This window comes from Ambystoma mexicanum, chromosome 7q (assembly GCF_040938575.1).
Source record: "Ambystoma mexicanum isolate Mex_15411 chromosome 7q, UKY_AmexF1_1, whole genome shotgun sequence".
Lineage (NCBI taxonomy): Eukaryota > Metazoa > Chordata > Amphibia > Caudata > Ambystomatidae > Ambystoma > Ambystoma mexicanum.
This window is the reverse complement of record NC_090941.1, coordinates 604,585,808-604,607,237: the sequence shown is the minus strand read 5'-3', so window position 1 is coordinate 604,607,237 and position 21,430 is coordinate 604,585,808. Positions and strand designations below refer to the sequence as shown.

Sequence of the window (21,430 nt, the reverse complement as noted above, 5' to 3'; positions counted from 1 at the left end):
AAAGTGAATAACCTCAAACGGGACAGAAGGTGGATCGAAACTTCCTCTAAGAGTCGAGGTACCTTTTCCTACATTGTGCTGCAAGCAAACCATGCAGTTCTGGACAAAACGCTCCGCAGTTTTGAAAATCTTATCATTGGCCCATACACTGTGTAGCATTTTTGTTAATTTTCGTGCACAAACATGTGTCGGACCATGAGCCATAATAACCATAATTGTAATATAGGCGTCAGGGAGTAACCATTTCCCTTCAATATTGCCTACCCAACACCCATCGTCATCCAATCTCCCTGCACCCTCGATCCATCTCTTAGTTTCCTCTATGGTAGCATCTGCTTGAATATCTTTTACAGCATCAATACTTTCACCCAAAATGTAAACATTTACAATTTCTTTTACAGCATACATTTCTGAACTGAAATCAGTGGCAGTCTGTTTAGCTATCTGATCGGCGAAAGCATTCCCTTTTCCTACATCATCTGTAACCTTTTAATGTGCTGAACATTTTATGATAGCTAACTGAACAGGGAGTACAAGTGCTGAAAGTAATCGCACTATTAAAGTGCCATGCTGGATTTTCGTTCCGTGCGAGGTCAAGAAACCTCGTTCTTTCCAAAGTCTACCAAAATTGTGGGCCACCCCAAAGGCCTACTGACTATCAGTATATATATATTCACTGTAAGCCCTTCAGAAAGTTCACAAGCTCGAGTTAACGCTATAATTTCTGCGGCCTGCGCAAAGTTATGCATAATTCTTTTAGTTTCCACAACCGTGCTTAAAGTAGTAACAGCATAAGCAGCCGTGGATGTACCGTCTAGAAGTTTAAAACAAGAGCCATCACAAAATAGCTCTCCTTGTGGGCTATTCAAAGGCGTGTCTTTCAAATCGATTCTGCCTTTAGTCTCTTGTTCTGTCATATAAAGGCAATCGTGTGACGTATCGTCACCATCAACAGTATCTTGAGAGACAGCTAAAAGTTCAGCCGGATTTAATACACAACACCTCTGAATTTGAATGTGGGGGGTAAACAAGATTAGTTAATATCTTGTCAATCGTGCAGAAGTGAGGTGTTGCGTTTGAGTTCTATTCAATAGAATATCTAAAGAGTGAGGTACCATTAGGGTTAACGCATGACCCAGGACCATTCCCTCACTCTGTTTTACAGACGCAGCAGCAGCAGCAGCAGCAACAGCGCGCAAACATCTTGGCAAAGCGCATGCTACAGGATCAAGGGTGGAGGAATAGTAGCCGCACGGCCTATTCTTCCCTCCATGTTCCTGTGTTAACACAACCAAAGCACATCCATCACGTTCATGCACAAACAATACAAAGGCCTTGTCATAATTCGGAGTTCCTAAAACCGACGCTGAACACAGCATGGATTTGAGCAAATCAAATGCTGTCTGGGGTTCCAAAGTCGATGGCAATGGCAAGGAAATGCCCTTCTTTGTCAAAGCCAGCATTGGTTTAATCGTTAACGAAAAGTTAGGGATCCACAATCTACAATAAGAAGCCATACCTATCAAGGCTCTATCTTCCTTTTGCGTATTTGGGACAGACATGCCAGAAATGGTCTTTATTCGTTCAGGTGTCAACCGTCTTCCCTCGTTTGACAGGAGATAGCCTACATAGGCGACCTCCTGACAACAATATTGGAATTTTTTAAGTGAAGCTTTGTGGCCATGTTTTGCTAGATGACAAAGCAACAACATGGTGCCTTGTTTACAGGCGCTCTCAGAATCAGCAGTCAAGAGGAGGTCATCTACATACTGCAGTAATGTGCAAGTAGTAGGCAACTCGAGGGTATCAAGCTGCTCTTTCAATGCCCTACTATAAATACTTGGACTCTCAGTGTTCCCTTGTGGTGCACGAGTGAATGTAAACGAGCGTCCACCTAGGGTAAACGCAAACAAATACCTGCTATCCTTGTGTATGGGAATACTGAAAAACACATTTTTAAGATCAACAACGCTAAAATGAGTGGCAGAAGCCAGAATCATGGTTAGTATCGTTGTAACATCAGGTACAATAGGAAATTGAGGAGCCACAATTTTGTTAATAGCGCGTAAATCAATTATAAAACGAAAGGGAATCGCATTATCCCCTTTTTTGTATACTGGCAAAATGGGGCTGTTACATATGCTACCCGTAATTTCCTCAATTACTCCACGATGTACAAAATCAGAAACTATACATTTCAAAGCCTGTTCGCCTTCAACTGAGAACTTATATTGCGGGATGCGAGGCAATTTTACTCCATGTTTCAAAATAATTTTAACAGGTTCAATTTGAAGAATGCCCACATCATAATCATCAATTGCCCATAAGGATTCTGGGACATTGCTAAATTCTGGCGGTAAAGGTCGAGTCAAAAACTGAGAGGCGAGTGATTGCTGAGGTAAAATTGTTAGCCGAATTCCGTCCGGAGAACAATGTATTACTGCATGCAATGCCTTCAACAAATTTAGCCCCAGCAAGTTCTCCCCACAGTTTGTGGTAAGTAGAAATGGACACTGTTCCGTGAAGGGACCCAGTGTTATTGGTACCGGCAAAGAGGCCGGACAAACTACAGGTGTGCCTGAAAACCCTACGGAAATGTTGGACTGCCCTGACAGGGGAATATTTGGAACCCGTGAATGATCAATGGAATATTTCTGTGCTCCCGTATCTACTAAAAATAGATGCTTCCTATTTCCCACCGCCAACTCAACGTAGGGGCCTTTCTGATGAACGGGAATAGGAGTAGGTTCCAAAACCTTCTTCAGGCAATCCTAGAGAAACAGAATATTATCAAAAGGAAGCTCTTCAGAGAGGTACGCGGCAGAAGGGTGATCAAAAATGTTTCTATTATCCACATTCGAAACTTTCTTATCTTGTGAAGGAGGCTGCCGTGATTCTGGTGTAAACTGACCTCTGCCAGGGCCCCCTGCACCTGGGCGACCTCTGGATCATCTACCCATGTTCCCAAATGACCTTTGCTGCAAGTGTCAGACATTGTGCGCGCCAGTGGCCTTCCTGCCGGCAATAGGCACACTGGTTAATGGTTACCGGAGCCAAGGGCGCACTTCCCTTGGAATGTACTGACCTCTAAATTGATTACCCCCTATAGGGTTTCTAACAATCTGCTGTAATAAAACTTTCGTTTTTAGGACACCCTTTTTTTTCTCAAGTTTTTTTTTCAGTATTTACACAATTTTCATAGTACTGAGCCATATGCAGTACTCTCATTGAGACTTTGCCTGTCAAGCACTTTCAGAAGACATAATCTGTAACTGGATGTCAGGCAACAATCCACGTGCAAATTTGTCGACAAACAACCTTTTCCCTGACTCTGTGCCGAAGTCTTGTCCACTGAAATCTGAGAATACCTGCTTGAACCGATTGAAGAAATCGGTAGCACCCTCAGACTTTCCTTGTACACAGGCCGTAAGCTTGTCCCAAATGATTCTTTTTTCTGGAACCATAGTTTTCAATTTTACGATAATTCTATCAGGCAAGGTTAATATCACTTGAGGTGGTCGATCGCGAGCTGGTCTTTCTCTGTCTAGCCTAACCATGTTATCCCATGTATCTCCCAACCCAGGTATGTCATCTATAGTCCTAATCTGTTTCCACAAATCAACTGGCAGGAGTACGGGAAATAATAGGTCAATATCACTTAAAGTGAATACCGACAACTGTAAGACCGACTCTATTTCTTTAGAGAATCCGTTCGGATTCTTTCTTATATCGGGAATAGATTGCTTTATGGTGTTCACTTCCTGTCTTGAAAACGGGACGTGAACAAACTGTGAAACGTAATGTGCAGGAATTTCTCCGGCGACTATTCCTCGTCCAGCATCGGCCACAATCTCAACTTTCGGGACAAATGTCGGAGGGACCTCTCTCATAGACAACTGAGAAGTAGGCAGCTCCGAACACTTACTAAGCAACAGAGCCAAATCAAGCGCTAAGGCAGTCGAAGAAGTATCAATCGAAAAGGCTCTCTTATAAACACTCAACAATTCTGAGGGGCAACAAATCTTTCTTCGTACACACTCATTCTGCAGGTGCTCTACCATCACCTGTATCACTTTCTTTTGCATTTCTAACGTATACTGACTATATGTGTCATATACTTCATCTGGAGTTATCGACATATCCGAAATCCATCTTATTGCATCCTTTATACAAATTCACGCTTCCTCTCCTTTTAATTCTCGACGAGGAGAAAACCATTTCTGTAAATACATAATACCTAAACTACCACCATCTGCTTCCTCATTCTGTAACTCTTCCAACTCCTTCCTATACTCAAAAATCCTCTCTACATGCTCATATACCTTCTCCGCAGTATCTCTGGACAATGCTAAGGCGTTCAAATCCCGTAACCCTTGTGGGAAATCTACATTATTTAGTGTATTCCACATTGTACTCAAATCAGTCCCTAATCCTTCGATAAAAAATTTTTCTCAGGAATATCTTTCACATTTTCGAGTGTGGAAAAAACATCAGTTTGTTCACCCTTCTCCATACAATGTTTAGCCCAAGCAGTCAATTCACTCCTTTTGTCTGGGGACACAGTATTACGAGTCACAACCCTTGGTTTTGCTCCCTGGTCTACTACAAGCGATGCAGAATCACTTGGAAGAGGAAGAGTAGACACATTCTGAATAACAACAGGTGAAGGCAAGGGGGCAGGCAAAGGGGCGACGGCTGGAAGAACAACAGGAAGAACAGCAGGGAGGACCGGAGGAACTATAGGAGGGGGAACTACAACAGGAAGGGTCAAAGGGCCAGGAGGAGGGACGTATGGAGGTGGCGCAGAGACATCGGGCCTTCGTTCATGCAAAAGCTTATTAATCAATTCATCTGACGTATGAAAATCTTTTGAAGGGTAGATTTTCTGAATGCCTAATTGAAACGCCCTGTCCATGTTCCTAACTGCCTCCAATTGTTTATTTTGATCATATAACCGTGCCGTTTTTGACACTTGTCATATGTCTACGCATGTGTTTCTCTCTACTCTTTTGTTGCTGCAAAGCTTCTGTTTTCCAACTGTGCAACAAGTCAAATGCTGCAGGTCTAGCCTTTTCCTTTACTAATACAGACTCTAAATATTCTATACGAGGGATTTCAAAACTATCATTGGTTGGCCACCGAAGTTGAGAATTATGTCTGGTTTGTCTGTGCCAAATGTCATTAAATGCTATACTACCAAAGCCTTTCTTACAGTACATAGTACATGCCGGCGACCCCTCCTGTGGTGCGGGACGGCTATCTTCCAAAGATTGTCTGTCGCTGCGGAATAATGCCCTAAAGCAGGCAGACAATTTCCCAGGCATATCAAAGTTCTGGTGTTACCCGGTTAAATAATTGTGCTCGCGAGTACAATGCTCCAAATTCAAATTTTCGGGGTTAAATTAAGAATCGGGACACGATTCACCTGACCAAAGGACTGGGAGGCCTGATCGGGTTACTAAGGACAATGCTAACGACCCACGTGTCCGGTGATTTTCGGCAAATTTACCCACCTCAAATGTATGGACCCTCGTCAAGACGTTGTCTCGGGCTACAGCTCACCGTTCAGGGATCGGATTGTGCAGTTTCATCGAGGAATTCGCTTCTCGTCTAGAGTGGCCGTTTCTGTTGGCACCGTCCAATCCCGGTCTGATAGCCGAGCCAACCTTCAACGAGACAAAGTCAATCTTGAGGGTCCCTATTCGGCGCCATCAGTGGAATCAGAAAAAATACAATATTACGGCTGTTACACCAAGCAAAGAAAAATACACCGACACAGGCTTGTAAAGATTCCCAGAATCTTTATTACAAAACTGAACAGTATTCAACAAAGTACACAAATAGCTTTTTGGCCGTCAGTACATCACAGAGACCACCATCAAGGTTCAATGTGAGCAGTGAACAGGATTTCCTAGCTGGACATCGACGCATTTATACAATTTGTTTAATGATGTCCAGCCCTCTTACAGGTTAATTATACACTGGGCTAGGGTTACGACAGGTTCACTTTCCTAATTTACATATCTCGTGCATGCGGTTTACTTTTGAATATATTTACTAACACACTCCATTATTCTTTAATTTAACATTTACACTCTTTACATGCTGTTTTAATACAGACCAAACAAATGTTTCACATATTATATTTGGATAGCATTACTGTTCTTGTATACTTGTAGTTTTACATTGCTAATTCAAGTAATCCCCTGCTCCCGAGGTCAACAAAGGACAAGGTCTACATGACCCTAACATGTAGCCTGAAGGCAGGTTGGATATTAACTCTCCTACAGAGGTTGGAGAGGTTAAGGCAAGAAGAAGGGCACACGAGACGGCCATTTTAGATTACAGGGTGACTTTGTACAAAAACCCCAAAATGGCGGTTCTAACCTAAAATGGAGGCTTGATTCAAGATGGCTGCTTACATCAATTTCTAAGGTCAAGACCTTGCCGTAGATAGTTATTCGCGTACAATTTTAAGCAACATGGCGTAGGCCAATATACATACAATCGTTAAAATAGGAGGCATAATTTAATATCCAGTTTGACAGAGGTTTCAAAGTCTCGTCCACGGCGGGACGAGAATGGTGACACTTCAGCACAAGTTCTGGGAGACGTAGCAAAATCCTTTGTGCCATTTTGGGGACAAATAATGAACTCTGAGGATATCAGGAGACTAGCGAGAGTACTGGAGAGAACCATCAACCGGACCACTGATGTACTCTATAATATGACTTTAGAACAGAAAGCAATAAGGTTAGTAGCACTTCAGAACCGGATGGCATTAGATGTCACCCTGGCTGAACATGGAGGAGTATGTAAATTAGTGGGGTCCGCTTGCTGTGTTTTCGTGCCAGATTCCTCCCCAACTATCTTCAAGGCAATACAGAATCTGCATGTACTACGTTCAGAAGTGCATGTTCCCGAGGGAAACTGGGATCCTAGCGCTTGGTTCTGGGACTTCTTGCGATCTTTCGGGTTGGAAGGTACTTTCGGTCTTGCTGATCATTTTGGGAATTCTGTTGTTTCTTTGTTGTTGTATACAATGTCTTCCTGGTATATGTTCGATGCTAGGGGGATGTTGCGCACAGGCGATGGGTACATAAGGACGCAAGGTATACGCCCCAGATAAGAACACTAATGAATATGTGTTGAAAGAAATGTTTGTAACTGATCTATAGATGGTGATTCAGGGTGTATAGACGTTGAGACGTGGAGTCATTCGTAAAGTGATTAGAAGTAGTTTAGCCCTTGGCATAGGCCAAAAGGAGGGTTTGTTTAACGGAAAACCATATTATACCCTTTTAATCGTATGTGTATATATATATATATTTATTGGCCTAGACCAAGTCGCTATGCAGGGAATATCTGCGTTGCAAGGTCCTGACCTTAGATGTGTGTAAGCCGCCATTTTAGGTTCATCCGCTATTTTAGATTCTTATTCTAAAGTCACCCTGTGTTCTAAGATGGTGGACAGTGTCGTTTTTGAATGTAACATGGCCATCTTGACCTCTGTGTACAAGTTAATGTCTAAACTGCCCGCAGGCCAAATGTTAGGGTCATGTACTGAGACCTTGTCCTTCGATGGTCTGTGTATAGAGGATCACCTGTGACATCGATACTAATCCATGAAAATATATTGTGTACAATACTGTTTGAGCATCTTATGTGAACACATGTTTAACTATATTGTATAAAGATATGTGCAAAGGCTCAATGTGAAATCCGAAGACACACTGTTGCTATTTTTTGGCGAATGTATTAAGGATAACTCCTAAATGCATGGATGCATAAATTAGGAACAAACTCGGCACAAACCCTAGATCCGAGATTCATTAACCTGCAAGTGGGTTGGACATCATGTTTTGGAGAGTATAAAAGGTGCGACTATTCTGATGTACAGTCCCACTCAATAAGCACACCGAACAGGGCTGGTTTTTGCTGTGTTGTACTCAGGGCCTGATAGCTATCTGTTGCTTTGTCCTTTGAAACTGTTGAGTTGTAGAATAAAGATCTGTGTATCTTTTGAACCCGCGTTTGGTGTATTTCCTTTTGGGGTACTCAGCCTCGATATCGTTTTCACACTCTCACAGCAATAGAAGGAGAAGTTTCCACCAAGATTGGGAGTTCATGTTGCACTTTCGTGCCTGCAAATGACAGAGAGAATGGCATGCTGACAGAATCAGTGACAAGATTGTCGAAAATGCATGCCAAAATGGAAGAGGAAGCCAAAGGAAAAGGAAAGGACTAGAGCTGGTTGTCATACATATGGTCATGGATGCCAACCTGGCTGGCAGACGGACTGAAGGTACTCATAGGAGCACTAAAACTAGTACTAGTGGGACTGTGTATGGTCAAGATCTGCATTACACAATGTCGCAAAACTACTGAGAAGACAATAGGGATGAAAGTGTCAGTGGATATAAACATTGACAAGGAAAGGTAGTAGAAGAAAGAGATAACCTGAGAGCAAGGATAAAGGAATGACTACTGTTCCTGACAAAGATGTTAATGTTCAACTATCTGTTTGACAATAACAGATATTCGGGTAAATGGGTATGGTGCAACCCGGAAGGGGACTGCAATTACCTGACCTGGTGTTTTGAATGCCATGCAAATTACTATGGACACCTCGGAGGAGTAACAAAGATATGGCTACCAAAAGCAAGTATAACGACGTATGGTGGGTTGGTCGACAAGTCGACCAGAGGGGAGGCTGAAGAGACGGTCCCTGGAATGCCCATCCTCATCCCATGAACATGGTGGCCCGAAGAGTCAAAGATGCACAAAGCCACTCACTATTCGAACAGGCCCCACGAGGGCCAGTAACATGCACATATGCAGAAAAGTACTCCCTTCGACAGCCATTCAAACCCTATCCAGTGAACGACTTTATGGACACAGGTGTTCCAATATTAGTTATGAACCCAAATGCCTCACTGGACCATGTTGACTAATGCCAAAAAACCAATGTGCTGATGTCATTAGTGACACCATGACGTAGCCACGTTAGTCATGAGGTATACTTGCAACCATTCATGAAGCTACACAAACATAAACGTGCATACACAAACACAGTTCTGTAGATAGAGGACAGATACATATACATACTGTCAAAAGCTTTTATTATTGTTGTCATTAGCCAAATATAGAAACACAGAATGCAAGGCAACAGAAGAGATGCATAGCAAGCTTGCAGATGCTTATGGCAACTAACCCTATGCAACTACAGGGTCATATAATGACCATATAAGGACCTAAGACAAATTTACCTATAGTAAACATAGCACAGTATAGATGTGTAGAAATCATAGTTTAAGTGTACTGGGGATTACATAAGGCCACAAGCCACAGGACGAGAGATGAAGGAAAGCAGAACCAGGCTGCACAGAACAGCAGGCCAGGGCTCGCAGCCAAGGTCAAAGGCAAGCACCACCTTCCAAATGTAAGACAACAAGGGGCCATCTGCAGAAAAACTGAATAAATCCTCACAAATTGCAGACCAGAGAAGCTCCATTTTGTGGTCCTCAAGCACCTGATGCAGCCGAGCTAGACAATAGTCATTCACCCACGGTGAGAAGATGAACAGTTCTCAGCAACACAGACATGAAGTGAAACATTAAGTCGGTGGCAATGTTGCAATGTCGAGGGCACTTTCACAGGCAAAAGTGGCACTGTTGACAGATAAATTGGGAACACATTGTGCACCTTCTCAAGGCAATGAGAATGACTAAGTGCTGAGAACAGAGCTGGGTCCCAGGCCTGAGGAGACCAATTCCAGCCCATCAGGGAACAGAAATAAAGGGGTGGATGGCAGAGGGCCAGAGCCAATGGTAATCCTGCGACCCTGCAACAATGTATAAAATAGTTTTGGGGGAGGGCAGGCCAACAACCTGACATGTGAGGGCCAATTAGCTATGGTATTTAGGGGTTCTCTATAAGGGATACCACTCCCCAACCAGAAACAATGATAGGTTTTTCGGGGAAGGGCCCAGGTTGTGATGCGAGGGCATGACAAAAAGACCTGACACAGGCTCAGGAGGTGTGATTCTGTGAATTTTTGAATGTCCTGTATGATCCCTGTTGGGTTTTTGTAATAAACGACAGTTCTAACTTGCCCTTGACTAAGTCCTCTGTCTGTTCGTTACTGGGGGAGGGTTGTTGGCCCTGGGAGCTGAACGGGTAAGCTCGTAGTAACACCCAGACCTCTGGCATACCAAAGCCAACAAATTTAGATGGTTATTTTTTTATTGTGTGTGAGGACTTTCAAGGGGCCCTCCAGCTTCACAGTTCATTGAGGGCAGGCGCATGCAGCGTGTCTAGTATTTTTGGGCAGTGTGGCCGATGTATCCAATGTAAGGTGAACACCTTCTTCTGTACCTAAGGGCTCAAAAACCTTGTCAAGAGATATGATGTGCACTGACTGTGAGTCCATAGGGCCCGATTTTTTCAAACAGCACGCTTCACTATGTGTGCCGCAAAAGGGCAACCAGCCCTACCCTTGAGTGTGAGGAAAGAGGGGGACAGAAAAGGGGAGAACCTGCTTGCAGGAAGCAGAGTCCACTGACCACAATCAGTAGCGGAGGAGTCTGAAAAGTCAAATGTCCGCACTGCAACAATGAAACAAGATGGGGAGTGTCGAGCAAGGCAGCCCGCCGCTCTCAGCCTACAGAACAGCAGAACCGCGCACCGCGTTTGTACTGCGCCGGTTGCTGGTTTTGTCAAGGTCCTCCTCCAAAACGGTGGAAACAACAGAAAGACTCCCAAACAGGACTCCAGGCTCCCTCAGGCTCTCACACTGCCACACACCACGCACGTTCCTGCTGCGGGTGCTGATTTTGTCAAGGTCCTCCTCCAAAACAGTGAAAACAGCAGAAAGACTCCCAAACAAGATTCCAGGCTCCCTCGGGCTCTCAGAACTGCACACTGCTGCACTGCTATCTGTTGCCTTTTCTCATATTCCCCTCTGTCACCGCTTACTAAACCCACAATCTTCATAACTCGAAATCCCACTCGTCTTCGTCAACGTCACCTAATTGAAAATATGTGTGCAACCTTTCAATTAGTAAAGAGGGTGACGAGAAAGAGGGACGAGTAGGTATTGTCCTGATTACAAGGGGCAATCTTCAGTACTTCGAGTCCAAATCTTCCTCGTCAACTTCTGTACTAATTGAAAGCAAGCATTGTTTCAATAAATGAAGATGATTATGACAGGGACGATTAAGGGGCAATTAAGTGTTCCCCAGAAGGATAGACTGAGGGCCGAAAGTACTGGTATACCACATCAAAACTCTTTAAGAATGGTTTACGATTACCAGTCCATGTGAGTTCTGTAATAGGTATGAAACATGTGTGGTGGGGGCCTGCTATGTACATCTAGGAGGTCCCCGTGGCGCGATGGGCATCAGGGGGGTGACACATTCCCTTAAAGGGGCAACACAAGGAGGGTCACAGACCACAATATGTACGAATGAAATGTTTAGTTTTAAAATGGCATGGTGTGTTTCATTCATGAAGAGAATTCACATGAAGACTAAGGGCTATCTGCCGTCAGAGAATGGAATAGACATAAGATGCTCGCCTCATCAGAACTGGTTTCCTCAGCCGCCTGCCACATTTTCCCCTGACGAAGTTTATATTCCAGCCTCGGTGCTCCAGAACAGGTGACGCTCATCAACTGTGTCCGCCTGCGTCATTCTGGACCTTCAAGCAAATACCTCAGCCTGAACCCATCCCACTTGCTAATAGAGACTCGGTTTGTGTCAGACTGAGTTGCTCTCGAATCCTATTGGACTTGCTGGGAGATTGATGGCTCAGCCACAGCTGACCTGCATTGCCAGCAACTACTGCATACTCATCAGCCGTGACCCGGTGTGGTCGGATTTGCTTCTAATGATCCTCGCGAGATATGGTAATGCGCCTCCAGCACCACCTCGGCAGTTTAATGGAGCAGGCTGGCGTGGTTGAAAGGCGGACACGCGTTGCTCTATTTGTGGTTAGTCAAATGGGTAGGGGAATGTATTGCTTCATAGTATATAAAGCTCGTATGGTAATGGATGAAGGATGTTGTGGAAAGTTCAACATAGTGCTGTCGAGGAAGCGCATTAAATAATGTGTTTAGGCCACATGCCCGTTACAAACAGATGTCTGTATTCAATAACAGCGAACAAATAGAACATTCCGTAGCCTGTATTGTATTGTCATGGTCCAAGTGTCATCAAACCCTGGCTGAAATTGGCCGACTTTTAGCAGAAAGTGTGAGCCCATGTTCCTCCCCTGCTTTAGGGTGGAGGGAAGTCCAGCCTGGGACTCGAGACTGTTAGGTGTCCTGGGGGAAATGCCTCGCACCTCTGTGCGTCCGTCATCTGAGGCACACGCGAGGAGGCTGCTGTCTGCGCCTGGAACTCGGCGGGAAGGTGAGGGGCTTTCTGCTCTGCAGTCGGCAGCTGCCGGTGTGGGAAGCACCGGGGGACGCGCGCTCCTCTCCGTTACTCCCTTGTTCCGGTTGTGGAGGCTAGACTAGAGGCGTGCAGGAGTAGGACAGGTGCATCCCGGAGGCGGGCGCTGATGGAGCCGGGGCGTATGGCCGGCAGGGGGCGCTGCTGAGAGGCCAGCAGCGCTCATCCTTGCGCTTCACTCTCCGGGAAGCAGCGCTCGACCGCTGCCTGGTTAGTTCGCTTGCCTCCGACGAGTCACAGAAACGCTGAGAGGAGCCGGATTTTCCGCTGCTGGGCGTCTGCGGCAAGAGGCGGTCGCTGGATGCAGGTACAGTGCTCTTCCCTGTGAGCCCTTCCACGATGGGATTATGCATCCACACGAAAGATCAGACGGGTATTGCGTGCCCAATGGGCTTACATGTTTCGGGTGATTGCGATGGGGATGCAGATGTGTTATAGGTTTCTGCGGCAAATCGTGGAGCGTCTCCGTGCGTTGTAAAGGTGCACATCAGCCGTTGCATTCAGTGATCCTATTGTTTCCCTTTACCGCCAAGGGTAGGCGCGCTCCCTTGCTACTGCTCCCTCGCACCTTCTGCCTTATCTCCCTCTAGCAATCCCCTGTCCGAAACTTCAGGCGATATGTGTCCACACGGCAGGGATGGCTATTCTGAAAGTGTTGGGCTGCACTTTCGGGAAGTTGCATGCATCGCTACATGTGGTGTCATGTGCACTGTTCTGCAGGTGTGTCCCTTGAAGCAGTAGTTGTCTTGACCAGATGCAACATCTCTGATATAGGCGTTGCATTTATGGGAGAGGTTCGATGTATACTGTTACTACTGCATGGGCCTACTCACTAGATGTGGTCTGGTGAGTACTGCTACTACTGCATGGGATTCCTTTCTAGAAGTGGTGCCATGCATACTGTTACTACTGCATAGGATCTACTCAAAACTAGTGGTGTGATGCGTACTGTTATTACTGCATAGGATTCCTCTCTTGAAGTCATGGGATGCATATTGTTACTACTGCATAGGATTACTCTCTCTGGAATGGTGGGATGCATACTGTTATTACTACATGGGATTGCTCTCTGTGCAAGTGGTAGGATGCATACTGTTAATACTACATGGGAATGCTCTCTCTGGAAGTACTGGGATGCATACTGTTACTAGTGCATGGTCTTGCTGTCTCTGGAAGTGGTGAGGTGCATACTGTTACTACTGCATAGGATTACTCTCTCTGGAAGTGGCGGGATGCATACTGGTACTACTGCATGGGATTGTTCTCTCTGGAAGTGGTGATATGTGTACTGTTACTACTGCATAGGATTACTCTCTCTGGAAGTGGTGGGATGCATACTGTTATTCCTGCATGGGATTGCTCTCTCTGGAAGTGGTGGGATGTCTACTGTTACTACTGCATAGGATTACTCTCTCTGGAAGTGGTGGGATGCATACTGTTACTCCTGCATGGGATTGCTCTCTCTGGAAGTGGTGGGATGTGTACTGTTACTACTGCATGGGATTGTTCTTTCTGGAAGTGGTGGTATGGGTACTGTTACTACTGCATGGGTTTGCTCTCTCCGGAAGTAGTGGGATGCATCCTGTTACTACTGCATGGTAGTGTTCTTTCTGGAAGTGGTGGTATGGGTACTGTTACTACTGCATGGGATTGTTCTCTCTGGAAGTGGTGAGGTGCATACTGCTAATACTGCATGGGATTGCTGTATCTTGAAGTGGTGGGATGCATACTGTTACTACTGCATGGGATCGCTCTCTCTGGAAGTGGTGGGATGCGTACCGTTACTACTGCATGGGATTGCTCTCTCAGGAAGTGGTGGGATGCATCCTGTTACTACTGCATGGGATTGTTCTTTCTGGAAGTGGTGGTATGGGTACTGTTACTACTACATGGGATTGCACTCTCTCGGAAGTGGTGAGGTGCATACTGTTACTACTGCATGGGATTGCTGTCTCTAGAAGTGGTCGGATGCATACTGTTACTACTGCATGGGAATGCTGTCTCTGGAAGTGGTGGGATGCATACTGTTAATACTGCATAGGATTACTCTCTCTGGAAGTGGTGTGGTGTATACTGTTACTACTGCATGGCACTGCTGTCTCTGGAAGTGGTGGGATGCATACTGTTAATACTGCATGGGATTCCTCTCTAGAAATGGTGCAATGCCTTGTTCAAAGGCTGCACAGTGGGGAGCTCATTCCAGAGAGTGTTTCCCTCGAAGAGTTATAGTGTCGACCAGGCACTACTCTGCTATAGGCTGGAGGTACTGGTTACAAGTGAACACACTGCAAGCGTGGGTGAATTGGCCAACAGATGTTTCTCTGCTGATGCAGCTGTGCCCTGTTGATGGGTTACATGCCTGTAATTGGTGGTTTGTATTGCTCAGTTTTTGCCGCTCTGGGAGTGTTGAGGTACACTGCTCCTGCAGAAGTTGTGCTGGAGGGCACTTTTCAGAGACTGTTTAGGGGTTGCCCCATCCTACAGATGGTGGGGCACACTGTTTCGAGCTTTGTGTCTGGAAATGTTTTGGTGCACTGCCCAAAGGTCGGCTCTCTGCGAGTGGTGATGAGGTGCACAGGCCGAACAAATCTTGTTTTCTGGAAGTGTTAGGGTGCACTTCTCAAAGGTCAGCCGTCTGGGAGTTTTGCTGGCTTGCCGTGGGATGCACAGTTGCGTAATGTTAGTTGGTTCCACCTCTTTACGAACTAACCCGTTGCCCCCGAACTTCCCTGCTTTCTGCACCCCCGCCCCACCTTGACCCCCCTCCTTGCGGGCACTGCGCGGTCTTTATCGTACACGGGGCCCGGACTGCCGCTGGCACTCCGGTGCTACATGAGCCAGCCTGTTTTCCTGGTCGGTGAGAAATCTCCCCCATAAGGAATGTGTTTCTTCTTGATATGATGGGGCATCGGGCACATGCCCGATTTGCCCCTGAAATGCACAATTAAGAGAATGTGTATTCGGATGCCTTCTCCTGAAATGACACATCCCGTTAGGTTTGGACACCAATATGAAAATATAGTTCAGGCAGCTTTATCCGAGGCTCCGTGGAGTGCAGGCAGTTCATTAAGCGAATCTCAGCCTCTCAACGCAGGGTGGAGAGTACCACGGTGGGGCGAGTACAGGAAAGAGACAGCGAATCAAACTATGCCGCGTGAGGGCACGGCTGTGCACTGAAAATCCAGGAAAGTCCAGTGCACACCACGCCCTTTGCTGTAGAATAGAAGTTCGGAGGAGGTCGATTAAGGACGTACCTGCATTTTGCCAACAGTGCCTACATTTATGACTAACCTATTACACAAACTCAGTCCCAGGCGCCGTGTTTCCCTTCCCTTCACTTCACATCATTGAAGTGGGGGTTCACCGTGTGCTTTTGCGCTTTCATAGCTGCCCCCCACATATCTGACTCAAAGAAAACTCAGCCCCAAAGTCCTATGAAAGTATTGTGCCAGGCAGTACCTAGGTACCTCTGCCTGGCCTCCCAGAAACTCCCATTACCGCAACTTTGGAGCACCACAAGGTCTGTGAAAAACTCCACAGGCAGACGGACCCACAGACCCATTCAAACTGGGAATCTTTTCTTTAAATGTATTGTTATATGGTCAATAAATAGCCTTGAACAAATTACATTTTTACAACACCCATACTCAAACAGATACGGGGGTCACATTATATGTTTTCCAGGATCCTGAAGGTAATTCTGGTGGGATACCCGCAAACTGACCTACCATTACCGGTGCCTGATATCCCGGTACTACCGGGACATTCTAGGGGCCGGCAGCAGCGGTCTTTCCCCATTCCATTGAGTCGTATAGGACTCCATGGGGGAGAATGCTGGTATGTACCGGTGGCAATAATGCTGGCAGCGTTTCGCAGATGGTGGGCTGATTTACCTCCCACTATTGGCCCACCACCGGCAAACCTGTAGTTTGGTTGTGTGGGAAAAGTGATAATATGGCAGTAACAGAATTAACGCCACGTTTACCGGCACTTTATATGCCCTGCCAAACAAACCTGTAATGACCCCCCAGAGTAATAATATACGTTTCCAAATACGACATTATTAAAGAGATGATAAAAAAATATAACCTTCATAAAATCACAACATCAAATTCATAAATAGCTCAACATTTCATAAAATCAACCACAGTTTGATGACCAAAAGTGGAAACAGCAGTTAAAGGAACCACATCAAGCACAAAGCAAATACAATCAACCACTTCCATCCAATTTCAAACATTTCACAAAATGAACAACAGCCAGGACCATTGAAGTAGTAAAGCTAGTAAGGTACCTAGCCCATAAGACGTCTCAATCAATGGAAGTATAAGGGTCTATGAAATTATTCAAAGATGTGATACATTTGCCGTGAAGTGCAAGCTACAAGATTAGCACATGTTTCAATGTTTCCAATTCATCAGAATTACCAAAAAATCTGATGTGGACCATCTCTATGGCTAGCAACCTGCAACTAACCATGATTTAGCTCGTGTGAATAAGTTAGTTCCACAAGAACCTTAAGAAGCAATCACGTACAGATCACTTGGGGAATATAGACAAACAGAGATCCCGTCTACCACCGTTTTTAATAGTCATGACTCAAATGGTTAAGAGTCATAACTATGCAGGCTCCCAATTGTAAGGGTCCAATCCTCTCTAAGCAACTGTCTTTTTCCCCTGTCAGGATTATCCAAAAAGTCTCATGAAGTCGAGCCAATCCGGACCTGTAAGTTCTTACAAAAAATTGAAAGACATTGCAGAGTACGATCCTCATTTTTATCAATGGTATTCAAATCTGAGAGTAGCGAGTCATGAATGGGCCACCTAATCTTACGAAATAAAGAAAAACAATTCCAATGAGCCCTGCTAACAAGAGATCCAATTCTGAGCTGATATATAATAGCTGCCAGTGGTATAGAGTTAGGTACCCTTAGCCCCCTACGCCAAACTAATCCTTCAAGCTTTGCAGGAAATGAAAGACCCAAAATCGCAATACTTCAATGCTATATAAAATGTCCGGGACTATTTTACCTTTGTAAAGTTTTACATGACGGTGAGGGAAAATGTACCATACTTTGCATAAAACCTGCACAATTGATAAGCCAGGGCATGAGCACTACTACTCATCCATTCTCTTAACTTCGACTTATGGGGCTTAGAACTAACCAGGAACCTCAGGTAAATAAAGCTGTCTACTTGCTCTAATCAAACAGATATAATGCGCCGTTGATCGTTTTTTAATGTTTTTTTTTTTAACTGGTGCATTGCATATCCTAGATTTTCCCAGAGTTCGTTTTCAGAGAATTCGAGTCAGCAAAACTGGCAAATGCATTAAGAAGATGCTGAAGGCCCTTGGGTGTGCAGCCAAACAGCTCGAATCGTCGACGTATGCCAACCAGATGATTTAAAATTTGATATACGTTCAGGGAAGCAAAAAAACAGCCAAAGCCAAAAATTCACTGATATTGAACACATGCAGGTTGAATAGGTAGGGAGCCAATATGCATCCCTGTTTAAGTCCTGCGAAAGATGGAATCTTACGAGATAACAGCCGAGCTTGATCAAGCCTCACTTATATATTCGAATGAATGTGCAAGCCGTTAATCAGCTGGAGAAAGCCAGCTGGTATATCCCACTGCTTCAATTTACTCCATAATCGGCCTCTATTGACAGTGTCAAAAGCCACAGACAAGTCTGTTGTTGATATGTACACCGAGTCATATTTCTTATGGCAAGCCAGGTTTTGTACACATTTTAGAACAAAGCCATTCAGGCATGTACCTTGGTGTTTCCTGAAGCCTACTTGTCATTTTTCTAATCTTTTCAATCCCGCGCACAGTTTTCTAAGCGCAACAGCAAGAGGGATGAAAAAAACCTTGCTGTCAGCATCAAGAAACGCAATGGGCCTATAGTTTTTAGGATCGACCCTTGAGCCCGTATTAAGAATGGGTACAATATAAGCAGTTCTTCAAGAAATAGGAAACTCACCTGACTCCACTACCTGTTGTAAATGAAATGTCTGTATGCTCAACCAACTTACTGGGACGTTTGTAAATAAAATCTTTGACAATCTATTCTGGCTCCGAGCCCGGTAGCTACATCTTTTTTGTAGTGCCTCTGATATATAATCGTAATCGAAATTTGCCATCTGTTGCTCCATTCGGACAATGCTAAATACTCATTTGAGTCAACACAACCCTGATCCAAATACATCTTCGCAAAATGCACAACCCAGTCTTGTTCAGAGACTGGATTAATCTGGAGATCTGTCTGAGAACTGCCCATATTATTAATCATCCTCCAGAATGTCACAGAATTCTTATTACAAAGGGTCTGGATCATCTGCTCGGTATCCCTTTGTACTCTTTGCCCTCGATTGCCCCTCAGACAGTTTTTATATGATTGTTTGCCCTTTTTGGTAATAATCAGCACTTTCGATGGATCATATGCAACAATATGCTTTATGCTTCTACAGTGTGCTCTAACAGCCCTTTTCCTTTCCGCAAGAGCAGAGTCAAAAGCATGAGAATGCCCGTGTGAATGGTAGAGTGACACTACCCTAACGTAAGCCATTACAGTTTTCAGCGTGTTTTCCATAAAAACAACACAATTATTATTAGTGCTTGAAGTGGGTTACTTTCACGAAAACAAACGCACCAATTGGTGCATTTGCAAGCCATACCTCATGGTAAGCCAGCAGACGTCCCTGTGCGTCCCCCACGCCGGTTTTTGTTGTACTTTTTAAAAAATTTCAGGGCACATGGAAAGGGAGAAGGGACCACACGTAGTCCCTTCTCCCTGTTCCATGGTGGGCTTTTTTTCTGTTTACTTTTTTTCCATTTACTTGAATGGCCACCATGGAAAGGGAGAAGGGACCACACCTAGTCCTATCTCCCTGTTCCATGATGGCCATTTTTTCTGTTTACTTTTTTCCATTTACTTGATTGGCCACCATGGAAGGGGAAAGGGACTATGTGTAATCCCTTTCCCCTTCCATGGTGCCCATTTTCTTTGTTTACTATGGCCACCATGGAAAAAGAAAACAGACTATGTTTTTCTGTCAGTGACTGCCATTTTTTTTACTTTTTGGTTTTCCCAGTGCGAAAATGCAATGCGCCTCACAGCCAGAAAAAAAAACTAGCCATTATAACTTGGTCTAAAGATCTAATGGCAATAAGCTCCTCAACTGCGGTAATGCCCTCGTGGCCTGTAATTATGGACTCCGGGAGCATTACCTTATGCAGTAATGTCTCGCAGTCTCATGGCTTATTGCCATAATATTAGATGATTGACAAGTTTAGGATTCCATGAAATCCTATTCCCACTTGGATTGGCCGTAAGCTCAATTAAACCAAGAGTGTCACTTCTAATTACTGTTCTAGTAGTATTCTGCACAAGTTTGAGTGATTAACTGCAGATTCTGAGGGTTCTGCATATAAGGCATTGCACTAGCCTAGTTTGGAGCCTATAATGGGTCTAGCAATGTTTGGACAATGTAACTCGGATAAGAGTAGACATAGTTGTACTAGCAGCATTACTGTTATTTCAAATTCCACAATGAGCAAACTGTGATCAGTCCACGAAGATCTCTCAGCATAAATAAATCACAAAAATTAGTTGAAAAGAACACAATCACAATTCTTTACTTTCTGCAAATTTCACTTTCAAAAATAATTACACTGATCAATAACAAAAGCAATAATCATGCAGTGTTGTGCGATTTTGCTTTTCCTGCAGGCTTCAAAGGCTTGCTGCAGGATTTAAAGATTGGGACAAATACATATGGCAATTGTGATTTCACCCACATGTTTGGTTTAAAATAAACACAGGGTAATTTAGCGGTTTGTTTTTCAGGACCCGCCTCCCTAGTTTGGTCTGACCTGGGGAATTTGGATGGAAAATTTGAATGATTTGGGATTTCAGAACCCTATACTGAAAGTCCTGTCTTAAGGTTGGACTGATTTAAGAACAAAGGCACCCTTCTTCCTTAAAGAAGGCAGACACAATTAAATTTATAGGCTATAGGTTTTAGCGCACACTGGGAAATGTGCTTTGTTAATTTCGAATTTTAACAAAATTAACCCCCGTAGTGTTCTGCCGAATAATGAATTAATGAAATTCATATTTTTATTTAAATAGACTAAGTATCTATACAGCCCCCCCCCCACATGCCCAATATAAAGGGATATGACTCCCCCACCTTTTGGTTTCCCAGGGCTCAGTTCTACCTACATAGAAAGCCTATGTTTAAAGTTCAGGAAAGCCAACTGCATCTCAGGACACTCTGGAAAGATAGGGAAGGGGTCTTGTCACTGCACTCTCAAGGATGGCCTACCGCTCTCCACCATAGGACCCAGTCTGCTTTGAGGCCTTCCTAGAAAAAGACATCTCCACCCAGATGCACTCTCAGCAATCTCCTCTGGTGTTTCCTTGTAGCTGTCAGATGGTAAGTTTCAGCAGCCCTCTCTGTCTCTCTCGCTCTCTGTCTGTCTGTGTCTGCCTGTCCCCTCCTCCTAGTGCAGTCCTCCTTATATAGCAGTGATGACACCACCAAGCATACAATCGTGGGGAAGTAACTAGCAATAATTCGCACAACTAGGATTGGACAGTTACCCTTCTCTATCCTCCCAAACCCAGACTCAAGTCTGGATTGGTTTAGGTGTCTGGAGCAAGATATGGCAATCCCCATTTTTGTAATTGCCATTTTATCTCCTTTGAAGGTTTTCACAAAAAACTAATATCACAACTTCAAAATCTTACTACCAACTGCCATAATATACACATTTTCTATTCAATTCAGCTAATCATGGGGAATTAGATAAGCCGACCACCAGGTTTGTATCATGTTGCACGGCCATTTGGCACCTTTCTGCCATTTCCATAAAAAGCATAACAGTTATAAATTTGTAAGTTATTACCCATATCCCTAATTTTATTCTCCAAATGCTCAGCAATTCTCACATTTAGAACATGTT

At 44.5% G+C, this 21,430-nt stretch overlaps 1 protein-coding gene across 3 annotated transcripts in view; it reads left to right on the top strand.

Annotated features, from left to right (window-relative positions):
* The first annotated feature begins 11,770 nt into the window (after window positions 1–11,770).
* Window positions 11,771–21,430, top strand: part of SERTM1 (serine rich and transmembrane domain containing 1) — a 472,477-nt gene continuing 462,817 nt past the window's right edge. Inside the window, exon 1 of one of the 3 annotated variants that reach the window (XM_069639995.1) lies at window positions 11,771–11,908. The gene's annotated coding sequence lies outside the window, so the exon portion shown is untranslated. Of the gene's footprint in view, window positions 11,993–12,302; window positions 12,763–21,430 lie in introns of those variants that run through there. The other 2 variants (XM_069639993.1, XM_069639991.1) reach the window with 2 other exon arrangements.